The 11,672-nt window shown below is 59.1% G+C and overlaps 1 long non-coding RNA gene across 1 annotated transcript; it reads right to left on the reverse strand.

The window, feature by feature from the left end:
- Nucleotides 1–2,248: 2,248 nt before the first annotated feature.
- On the reverse strand, nt 2,249–8,041 carry LOC116959030. The gene is made up of 3 exons (XR_004405606.2): nt 7,032–8,041; nt 5,341–5,510; nt 2,249–4,357 (listed from the first exon to the last, which is right to left on the reverse strand). It is a non-coding gene; the product is annotated as an uncharacterized LOC116959030 (long non-coding RNA).
- Nucleotides 8,042–11,672: the final 3,631 nt, after the last annotated feature.

Here is an 11,672-nt window from a genome sequence, read left to right on the forward strand (position 1 = left end):
GATCCCCGTTTTTCCACCCCCCCCGGCCCCCCCCCCCCCCCAGCCCGCTCGTCCCCCGGAGCCGCGTCCGCCCCTCGGTACCGGGGAACAAAGCTGCGGGGCGCGGCTCGTCTGATGGTAACGGGGATGGGGGGTGTCCGACGGGGACACGCACCCCGCGCCCCCCGCGCTGCTGGGGGCCGGTGCGGGCGTGGGGTCGGGGCAGCCTGACCCCGCACCAGCCCCGTGCGGCATCTCCTCCTCCACAGCGGCCACGCAGGACCCCTGACCCCAGCGTTATTTTTTACTTTTCCTGGGGATTAGTGTCGCTTAGTTTTGGGGGGGCTTATCCCCCCCCTGTAGAGGGATGCTCCGTCCCCCCCGTAGAGGGATGCTCGGGGGGGGGGTACGCGCTGCCCGGAGGAGCCGTGTCCGTCGGGGTGGGTGATGGGACCCCGCTTTCCCAGTTCGCTGCTGGGCATCGCTCTCCTCCACGGTGGTGGTGGGCGTATGGGAAAGACCATCTGCACCCCAGAAACCTCGCAGGGGTTGTGTCACTGCAGCTGATGGCAAGGCCCCCCCTCTCCCCCCCCCCCCCCCCCCCCCCCCCCCCCCAAAAAAAAGAAAGGGACGAGCAGAATTTGGGATGTTCCAGAAATCTGAGGGTCTGGTGGTGGGGGGGATGGTGGTTACCCACCCGGGGAGGCCACGGGCAGCGGTGGAGGCCGAGGTCCACTGCGGGGGGGGGCAGGATGGGGCCGTGGTGGCAGGAGGTGGCAGGTTCCCAAAGGGGGGGGCCGGGGGCTGTAACGCGGCGGGGTAGGGGGGGGTGGTTGGCTGCAAAGTGTCCTACAGCCGCAGATGGGGCCAGGAGCTCCGGCTCCCATGGCGAGGAGGATGAGGGTCTCCTCGTGGAAGAAGGTGCACGCGAAGGCAGCCGGGATGCGGCTGGTGCGTCGGGAGAGGGAGATTCGCATCTCCATGGAAGCAGGTGGGGCTGGACGGACTAATCACAGCCTGGAGTTTGTCTAAAAATGCAGTCCTTTGTCTGGCAGGCGCACTTCTTGTTTTCAGTGTTTTTTTTTTTTTTGTATTCGTGGGTGAAAATTGATCTCGCCGATGCATTCGAGCCACCGGTGCCTGCGCTCGTGGCTTCCTACACCCACAACGCGTGTTGCAGGGCTGGCCGACAGCCCCCGGCGCGTCCAGAGACCCGACCCGCCCGGCAGGAACGTTCACCTAAACCGGCATTTCTGCCCTCGAATCTGCAGCCCCGCCGGCTCAGCGGCCCGACCCGCTTTGCAAATATTTGCAAACGTTACAGGATCAGAAACGCGGCCCCCGGAGATCCGCTGCGCGCACGGAGCACGACCAGCACCGCAGCGGGACTGGGCCCGGTGGGCGGGGGGCCGGGGCCGCAGGGGTGGGGGGCAGCACCCCAGCCCCCCGCCTGCCGGGGAGCGGCCCCCCAGCCAATCGGGATGGGGAGACAGGAGGCTGCAGCTGCCTCAGCCAATCGGGACACGGACACATGAAGCTGAAGCTGCCTCAGCCAATCAAAACAAGGAGACACCAGGCTGCACCTATCTCAGCCAATCAGCACGTGGAGACAGGAGGCTGCAGCTGCCTCAGCCAATCGGGACAAGGAGACACAAGGCTGCAGCCGCCACGTCCAATCAGCATGGGGAGACATGAGGCTGCAGCTGCTCCGGCCAATCGGGACAAGGAGACACAAGGTTGCAGCTGCCTCAGCCAATCCGAACACGGACACATGAAGCTGAAGCTGCCTCAGCCAATCAAAACAAGGAGACACCAGGGGGCACCTATCTCAGCCAATCAGCATGTGCAGACAGGAGGCTGCAGCTGCCTCAGCCAATCGGGGCAAGGAGACACCAGGCTGCACCTATCTCAGCCAATCAGCACGTGGAGACAGGAGGATGCAGCTGCCTCAGCCAATCAGAACATGAAGGCATGAGGCTGCAGCTGCCCTGGCCAATCAGAATGTGGACACATGAGTCCGGAGATGCCTCAGCCAATCAGGACACGGACACACGAGGCTGCGGCCGCCTCAGCCAATCAGCAGGCCAGGCCCCTCTGGCCATCGAGGCACACCGGCTGTGCGCTGCGGTCCCAGCCAATCGTGGGCGGGCAGGGGCGCAGCTCAGCCAATCGGCGCCGCGGGGGGGGGGGGGGCGGTGGGTGGGACATCCCTGGGTCCCCGATGGAGAGCGCAGGGTCCCGAACGGGGGGTGCCCCCCCCCCCCCCCCCCCCAGCCCGGCTCCGTGGGGCGCGGCGGGGTCAGGGCACGTGGCAGCCCCCCCTCCCCGCTCGCGGAAGGGCTCCCGCTGCCCCGGCGTCACCCCCCCCCGGGGCGCGCGCGGTGACAGGCTGGTGTTCGGCCTCGCCCCGGCGGTGGGTGCCGCGGCAGGGCGGCAGCGCGGCCCCGAGGACGACCCCCCCCCCCCCCCTTCGGAAAACGGGGGCCGCCCTTCTCCGCGCCTGGTGCCCCTCGATGTCCCTTCCCTGGCTCTCCTCCGCCCTTTGTTGATGTTAAATCCCTCCTCGCAAAACAACGTTTCCATGTGACGGTTGGAGCGACGACAGTTTTTCTGTGCCCTTGATTATCTCCTCCCTTTCCCCATTGAACTGTGGGTCTTTATCCTCCCCGTTTCCCCCTCCCTCCCAGCGCTCCTGCACAGCACACCGAATCCTTTCCCCGTCGCCCTCGGTGCCCCCCGCAACGCGTGACCCCGTCACGCCGCGGCTCTTGGGTTGCACCCCGCGAGCAAACCTCAACCACCAGCGGCCCCGGCAGGTCTCACCCGTGAAGCACATTTTATTTCGTTCTTGCAAGACCGGGGGACGCCCCGAGTGGACGCCAGGCGATGGGCTGTAGCCCTTTTCCCTCCCCCGACCCCTCCTGTGCCGAGTACTCCAGGGCGTGCAGGCTCCCCGGACCGCCTGCCGACACGCCTCTGCACGTATGTTCCTGGCATGTTCAGTAACAGGAGCCTTAGCCCCGCCCAGGGCGGAGCAGTTAATATGCGTGAACTCATTAAGCAAGCGTGCTAAGGGGGGGCGTTCACACGTGCGGGGTCCCCACGCCTTTCGGTGTCTCCAGCTACCTCCGACTGTTCCAGTTAGTATGTTAGCGCCAGCGACACACATCACTCGTTCTTTAACCAAAAGCCAGGCGTTTAAGCCCCTTCACCCTTACCAGGCTCGCCATGGGAAAACAACGTTCTTTCCCATACATTTCCCCCCCTGTTTTTATTTATAGTCCTGTTGCTTTTTGCATATTCTCAGGGTATTGCTCCACAAGCAGCTTCTAGTCTCGACTACATGATTTAGTGTTTTGCCTCCGATGACGGGGCGTCTGTCGCGTCCTTATCTTCCTGTTCTTCTAGTAACAGCACCTTGTCAAGATGGGGAGGCGGGCCCCGAGGCACCTGTTTTGAGAAGGCGTTTCCACTAAGGCGTTGGACCAGTCCTCGGGCATGAGGGATTGTGCAGCATCCCCCTGCCGTTAGGGCACCTGCTGCTCCGGAGAGGTGAGGATAGGCACGGCCGTCCCCGTCCGCTTCCCAGACCGGGAATCCAGCCACCCAGGCAGTGAGCCGTCTGTGCCTGAACGCTCTGCTAGTTCACCCGCCAAGGTAGTAAGTCCCTGCATCGCCTCAGTGGTAGTCCTGTCAGGGGCTGTGCTAGTGGGAATAAAAGCCCAACATCTGTTCCCCAGCATTACACGGACACCTCCTTTCTGGGCTAATATCATAGCTAGAGCTCTTCTGTTTTCCCAGGCCACTCTACTTGTAGCATCTAATTGCTCAGCAGTCCCCTTTACCGCATCTCTGGTGTAATTTATAAACCTCTGTTGATTATAATAAATATAATTTATACAGTCTACATTCTTATTTACAGTTACCCATCAGACTAAAAAGGACTCAGACCCTGCTGATATCCAATTCTTTGCCTTGCATTTGTCTGGGACTCCCTGACGAACTCCAACAGAGTCAGTGTACATTTGATCATCGGATGATACTCCTAGGCTCCTCTTCGCTCGCCTGCTTAAAGGATCTGAACTTTTTTCAAATGCCAGGGTGAATGGGTTGGCCAACTGAACAAACGCACGCGTCCCCTTCCAATTTGCGGGTAGGATGGGTTGCAGGATTTTTCCTCCACAACGCCAGCGCACGTCTGCTCCGGGGGTACTTAATGCTGAGTAATTTCCTGCACCATCGTTGGTTCCATCCAAGGCGTTTGTGCATAAGTTGAATTCTCCCAACAGTCTGGTAGCTTTCTTACCCCGTCGTGAGAGGCGAGCTGTATGCGTACCGGGGCAGTGGAGAAAGCAGGTGGCACCTCCATTTCCTTGCCCTGTGTGGCAGGAAAGAGTAATGCTAAAGACTTGCAAGTTCCGTGCCCCCAAGCAGCCTTCTCCTGGTAGAGGGCAATCGTGGATCCTGAGTCCCACCCAAGGGGAAGGGAACAACTCGTGCCGTGGGCCTTCCCATCACACGGGCGTAGCAATTGCCATGATTTAAACCCTGTACAATGTATCCGACCCATTCTACCCAGGCATCAGTATCCCCGTACCCTGTCTCTATTTCAAAAGTTTGTTTAAGATCCTTTACTTCCGTAACAGTCACGATTTTAGGGTCATTAGGGAGACTCTATTTTCTTTCTTCAGGGGATTGAGGGGGCTGCTTTTCCTCCTGACTAATATTAGGTTGTGGTCTCCGTACTACTACTCCAAATCTCGCTACGGGGTCCTTCCTTGTTACCTCTGCTCCAAGGCCACAAGTGCAATTTATGAGATCGTTAGCCTTTTTGATGGTTCTTACTATAGGATTACATTGTGAGGATGAGCAGCTGGGGCCGGAGACTCCTTTAAATATGCTTATTTGATCTTTAAATATCTGTACTGAATTAGACGAGGATGGTGAATAAGTCCATCCCTGATGGTTGGCAGTCCACCGCACATTACTCCACCCAGGACGTGGTGGACCCCTATAAGATTGTGTCTCAGGACATAGATATTTATTCTCACTACTGAACTGTCTTTGGGCCCCAACACTTCCACAGCTTAACACCTGAGAGGCATCAAATTGAATAGTTTGGAGTATTTCTGTCTCAGTTATATTTATCCAAAGCATAACAGGATACTCAGCTCCTCCTTCCACTGTCGCCAGTCTTCTACTGTAACTTCTATCAAGGCACAGGGCTATTAAAGTAATTATTGTCACCCAATTCCCTCCTCACATCTTTTCCACAGAGTCTATGTTTTTCTCAACAAATATAAATGAATATTATTCCCACTCAGATCACAACCACAATTAATCCTACTTCAAATGACTCACTTATTCCCGGCTGGGATTACAAGGTAGATGCGTGCTTTTCCTTGGATGCCATCCGTAGGGGATCCTCAGTGGTTCGGATCTGCCACTCGCCACGCTCTTCCAGGGTCCAGTTGGTCCTTTGAGCCACGTAGAACGTGTCCACCCCTTTTCGGCTCTCCGTGCTGCCGTCTCTGTAGTCAAGAGGATTTGGAAATGCCCCTCTCAGTCTGGCTGGAGCTTGGTGTCCTTCCAGGGTCTGACTAGGACCCAGTCTCCAGGCTGGAATTTACGGACTGCGAACTCCAGCGGTGGAGTTTGGGCTGATAGTCCCTGATGCCTGAGGGAAGGTAATGAAGAAGACAGCCCAAGTATATAGCTTTTAAGGAATACATTCTTTGTGGGGGTTCCTTAATCCTCCCCAGGTACGGTAGCCCAAAGAGCATCTCATAAGGGGAGATTCCTGTATCCTTACGGGGAGCAGTTCAGATCCTCAATAAGGCTATGGGCAAACATTTACTCTAAGGCAGCTTAGTCACTAACACCAGCTTGGATAATTGTCTCTTTATTGTCTGATTCATTCGTTCCACCCTCCCAGATGGAGGAGGGTGCCAAGGGGTATGGAAATCCCAAGATATATCTAAACTATCTATTAGTTTCTGTAACACCTTTGAGGTAAAATGTCCTCCCTGATCCGAATCAATATTCTCTACTATTCTATGTCTAAGAATAATCTGTTCCAAAATTATTTTAGCCACTGTCACTGCTGTAGCTGTACTTAAGGGGGAGGCCTCCACCAACCCACTCAAATGATCAAGAGGCACGGTACTTTACCTACTTTAGGTAATTCGGAAAAGTTGATCTGAATACTTTGAAAGGGTCTTAAACCCGGATTCCGCCCTCCAATGGGTTGTTTCTCGAGTTCCTTTTTATTTACTTTCTTACATGTTAGGCATCTTTCGCAAATCTGTTTGGCTATTGTGTAGATTCCTATACATCCGTGTTTTCTCAGCGCCAGGTCACATATGGCTTGTATACCTCAATGGCTCCCATGGTGCAGGATGGTCAATACTGCCCTCAGAAGTTGGTTATTAACATTTCCATCCCATTGGGGTGTACCCATTGCCCGTTTTGTTCACTAGCCCCCATTTCCTTAAGCATTTATTTTTCCTCAAAAATCGGAGTTTCCTGTAAAACAGCTACCTCAGGGGTGAGATAATTCATGGTTATTACATCAAGTTGTAAGGCCGCTTCTCAGGCCTTTTTGTCCGCTAATCAATTTCCCCTTGCCCTAAAAGAATTCCCTTTTTGATGTCCATTGACATGTACCACAACGATTTCAGCTGGCAACACCAGGTTGACTACTACCTCCCTGATAAGCTCTTTATGGGCCAGTCCCTTCCCATGGCTGTTAAAGAATCCTCTTTCCTCCTACATTTTTCCAAATGTGTGTACTACTCCAAATGTATATCTTGAGTCTGTATATATCGTTCCTTCTTTTCCCTTTGACCTCTGTGATGTTTGATTTAGAGTACACAGCTCACAGGTTCGTGCCACCGGCGGTTAGGCAGCCATCCCATTTCTTTCACTTCATTCTCCATTCCTTCAATTATTGCATACCCATCGCGCCTTTTTCCTTTTGTTGTTCTCGAGGACCCATCTATGAGTAACTTCAGCCCTGCATGCCGAGGCACATCCCTGAGGTCCATTCTTACCTTGGTTTGGTAATCCGTTAGTTCTGGGCAGTCACGTTCCAAATCAGGGGCTCGGTCCTCGCCCCTCCAGAGGAAGGCGGCGGGGTTCAAACAAGGGGCTGTTGTTAATAATAGGTCATCCTCTTCAACCAATACCACTTCGTACTTTAAGATTTTGGAATCCGTTAGCCACCGTCCAGCCTTCTGAGTCAAAGCTGTTTTAACCTGATGGGGAGTATTCACAACCAGAAACCCTCCGAAAGTTAACTTTTGACTCTTTTCTACCGAGAGAGCGGCTGCTGCTGTGGCCTGCACCCACTCTGGCCAACCTGGGGACACTGGATCTCACACCATTGAGATTTAGGGGCAGCTTCTTTAATCCCACGTGCAATCAGTTCCCTCAAATATTTTGTATTATTCCTATGTGCAGGATTGTTGTTATCCCAACTGGGATTTATATTAGGGAACTTTTGTTCAGCTGGAACTACCCCTTGACTGGGTGGGTTTCTTCTCTCCCCTTCCTGCACTGCTGCCCTTATGATCATCCCTCGTTCTTCCTTGCTAAACAAAATGTTCATTATGGACATCATTTCCGTCCAGGAAAAATAACTAGGGCCCAAAAACTGATCTAACTACTCTGCTAGACTGATGGGGTCTTCTACTAAAGATCTAATTTTCTTCTTAAAGTTCCACACCTCACTACCCGCCTTGCCTTTGTCCCAAAGGGACTTCCCAGAGAGGGAACACAGATTCTGCTTCTCTTGAGCTGTGGTCCCCTGTCCTCATGGGGAAATTCTCCAAATCCCTCCTGCATTGTTCTGATTCTTGTCTTGGCCTGCGGTGTGTTCTTGGGGAGGGGGGGGGGGGCACTCACCGCCCACCTTGTTGGCCCCGATCCTCGGCTACAGGCACAGGGAAGGGGTGAATTTGGTTTTCAGGGTTACGGGGAGGGGGAGTGAGGATTATAAGGAAGGGGTAAACACTTCAGGGGATCCCATGATTGAGAGGCTTTTCACCCCCAGTTTCTTCCTGTTCCTCCTGTTCCACCTTTAAGGTAAAAAGATGTTCAGTCCTTTGTCGGACCCAACAAGAGGCGTAGTCAGACTCCTCTTGTGGGAAGGGGGTCTGTGAATTTGCATAGAAGTTCAAGTCCTGACGTGACCAGTCATCAGTTGACCTATATTTTGGTGAAAAACCTTACATCTCAAAGTGGGTTCCTTTGTCCAAACAAAACCACAATAATTTATCACCTTTTTTTAATCCCTTCCCTTCGTACAAGGGATGTCCTTCCATCCTATCAACACCCTCCCTAACGGACTGTCTGGAGAAATACTTTCAGAGACTTTCTCCGAATTTTCCCTTGGCCTAGTATTCTTGTTCCCCATTTTTCTCCCGAGACTCTGCCATTCTATCCTCCCGCTTCGTCCTTCTCTGGCTGTTTTTCTTGCGGAAGAACAGAACTGCAGATCCGGATCGCTTTGTACTAATTTACGTCTCCTGAGCATCCCTGACCGCCGAGGCAATACTTAACGGTCCAATTTCCTTACCTTGGTCTGTGCACAGAGTTGCCCGGTCTGATAGCGCTTTCCAGGGCTCCCTTCTCCTTTTTTATCCTTCTTCCCCCCAGCAGCTCACAAGGCCTGTCTATATTACGGGCCTCAGGATCCCAGCCGGTCCCCGTGGAGTCACCGCCGACAATTTGCGAGACCGTCGAGCTCAGTGGTGGAGACCCCCAGGCAACGACTTCGGACGAGCCCCCGCAATTTGCGAGCAAAACTCAACCGCCAGCGGCCCCGGCAGGTCTCACCCGTGAAGCACATTTTATTTCGTTCTTGCAAGACCGGGGGACGCCCCGAGTGGACGCCAGGCGATGGGCTGTAGCCCTTTTCCCTCCCCCGACCCCTCCTGTGCCGAGTACTCCAGGGCGTGCAGGCTCCCCGGACCGCCTGCCGACACGCCTCTGCACGTATGTTCCTGGCATGTTCAGTAACAGGAGCCTTAGCCCCGCCCAGGGCGGAGCAGTTAATATGCGTGAACTCATTAAGCAAGCGTGCTAAGGGGGGGCGTTCACACGTGCGGGGTCCCCACGCCTTTCGGTGTCTCCAGCTACCTCCGACTGTTCCAGTTAGTATGTTAGCGCCAGCGACACACATCACTCGTTCTTTAACCAAAAGCCAGGCGTTTAAGCCCCTGCACCCTTACCAGGCTCGCCATGGGAAAACAACATTCCCATACACACCCTACCTGCCTGTGCGATTCCTTTACGTTAATCTGGGATCTCACGCCCTTTGCTGTTTGCTTTTTGATTTCCAGGTCCTTAAAAAGCAGCTGCTGCAACCTGCAATTGTCGTACGTGATTTTTTTTCCTCCCTTCCCTCTGCAAAACAACCCTTACACCGATCGAATTACTCGGCAATCTGGCAACTGTTTGTCTGCGGGCAGGGCCCATGGGGGGTTAGCGTTCCTGGGGGGTCACCCCCTCCCGGGGTGCGAGCCCCTCCACCCTCTGCGGCCGAGCACCTGGACGAAGCTCTGGTTTGAGGACACCCCAAGGCCGGCAGCCCCCTAAAAAACACCCATCACGCTGAGCTCGGCCCAGCCATGCTGCAGCAGGAGGTTTACCTGGAGGGGGGAGAGCCCGCAGGAGCAGCCACGGCCCCCAGCAGCCCCCCAGGCCGGGACCGGAGCCCCCTGGGCACCCCGGCGGGTCCCGAGGGGCTCGGGGGGAGCTGGCAGGCAGCTGAGTGTCCTGTAAAGCCCTCGGCGGCCCGGCTGTGAGCGCACGGTGGGCTTGGGGGGGGTCACTGCCCCCCCAGCAGCTCCTGCCGGGACAGGGCAGGGGCTGGTGGGGCAGGGACTGGCGGGGCAGGAGGCAGTGGGGCGGTGGGGCAGTGGGCAGCAGGGCAGGAGGCAGTGGGGCAGCGGGGCAGGGACTGGCGGGGCAGGGCTGGCAGGGCAGCGGGCAGTGGGGCAGCAGGCAGTGGGGCAGGAGGCAGCAGGCAGTGGGGTGGCATGCAGTGGCGCAGGGGCTGGCAGGGCAGTGGGGCAGCGGGCAGTGGGGCAGGAGGCAGCGGGGCAGGAGGCAGCGAGGCAGTGGGGCAGCAGGCAGTGGGGCAGGAGGCAGCAGGCAGTGGGGTGGCATGCAGTGGCGCAGGGGCTGGCAGGGCAGTGGGGCAGCGGGCAGTGGGGCAGGAGGCAGCGGGGCAGGAGGCAGCGAGGCAGTGGGGCAGCAGGCAGTGGGGCAGGAGGCAGCAGGCAGTGGGGTGGCATGCAGTGGCGCAGGGGCTGGCAGGGCAGTGGGGCAGCGGGCAGTGGGGCAGGAGGCAGTGGGGCAGCAGGCAGTGGGGCAGGAGGCAGCGGGGCAGCGGGCAGTGGGGCAGCGGGCAGCGGGGCAGCGGGCAGTGGGGCAGCGGGCAGCGGGGCAGCGGGCAGCGGGGCAGGAGGCAGTGGGCAGTGGGGCAGCGGGCAGTGGGGCAGCGGGCAGTGGGGCAGCGGGCAGCGGGGCAGCGGGCAGCGGGGCAGGAGGCAGTGGGCAGTGGGGCAGCGGGCAGTGGGGCAGGAGGCAGCGGGGCAGCGGGCAGTGGGGCAGGAGGCAGCGGGCAGTGGGGCAGCGGGCAGTGGGGCAGGAGGCAGCGGGGCAGGAGGCAGCGGGCAGTGGGGCAGCGGGCAGTGGGGCAGGAGGCAGCGGGGCAGGAGGCAGCGGGCAGTGGGGCAGCGGGCAGTGGGGCAGGAGGCAGCAGGCAGTGGGGCAGGGGCAGTGGGGCAGGGGCAGTGGGGCAGGGACCGGCGGGACTGAGCCGCGGGGAGAGGGGGGGGGGCGGGCCAGGCCGGGGTCCGTTCCCGCCGCCCACACCGCAGCCCCCGCCCGCCACCAACCGTCACCCCCCCAGCCCGGGGCCAAACGGGGGCGCCGGCGCTTTAAGAGGGGGCGTGGCCTGACGCCGAGCCCCACCCCCTGCGGAGGGTGGCCACGCCCCCTCCGCGCACCGCCCCGCTCGCTGGGGCTGGTGCGCCCCCTGGCGGCGCGGGCGGGGCCGCTGCCGGTGCCGGTTCCGGTGCCGGTTCCAGTTCCGGTTCCGGTGTCGGTGCCGGTTCCAGGCCCGGGCCCTCGGTCAGCGCGTTCCCGGCTCCGGGGTCCCGGTCAGCGGCATCCCGGCTCTCGGCCTGCCCGCGCCCGGCCCCGCTGCGGGTCGCCGGGACCGGCTGCCCCCTCCCCGCTCTGCCCCGGTGGTTATCGCCGTCCCGGAGAGGGCCGGGCCGGGCCTCGGTCCCGCAGCCCGGCCCCGGGGAGCCCCCGGTCTTGGCAAGCGGGGGAGCGGCTGCGTCCCCGCCCGGGAGCGGCTCTGAGCATCCCCCCCGCGCCGGTCCCCGTGCCCCGGTGCTGCGCGTCCCGGGGTCGCCCCGGGCTCGGCTCGCCGGGGGCCGGGCCCCAGCGCCGCCCCGCTGCCCGCCGTCGCGTTCCCGGGGCGGGCGAGGGGCTTCCTGCGGGGGGGCTGCTGCTGCTGCCGCCCCGGTGCTGCTCCCGGTGCTGCTCCCGGTGCCGCTCCCGGTGCTGCTCCCGGTGCCGCTCCCGGTGCTGCTCCCGCTCCGCTCCCGGTGCCGCTCCCGGTGCTGCTCCCGGTGCTGCTCCCGCTCCGCTCCCGCTCCGCTCCCGGTGCCGCT

The sequence above is a fragment of the Tyto alba genome, unplaced genomic scaffold (assembly GCF_018691265.1).
Source record: "Tyto alba isolate M040663 unplaced genomic scaffold, T.alba_DEE_v4.0 Super-Scaffold_41, whole genome shotgun sequence".
Classification (NCBI taxonomy): domain Eukaryota; kingdom Metazoa; phylum Chordata; class Aves; order Strigiformes; family Tytonidae; genus Tyto; species Tyto alba.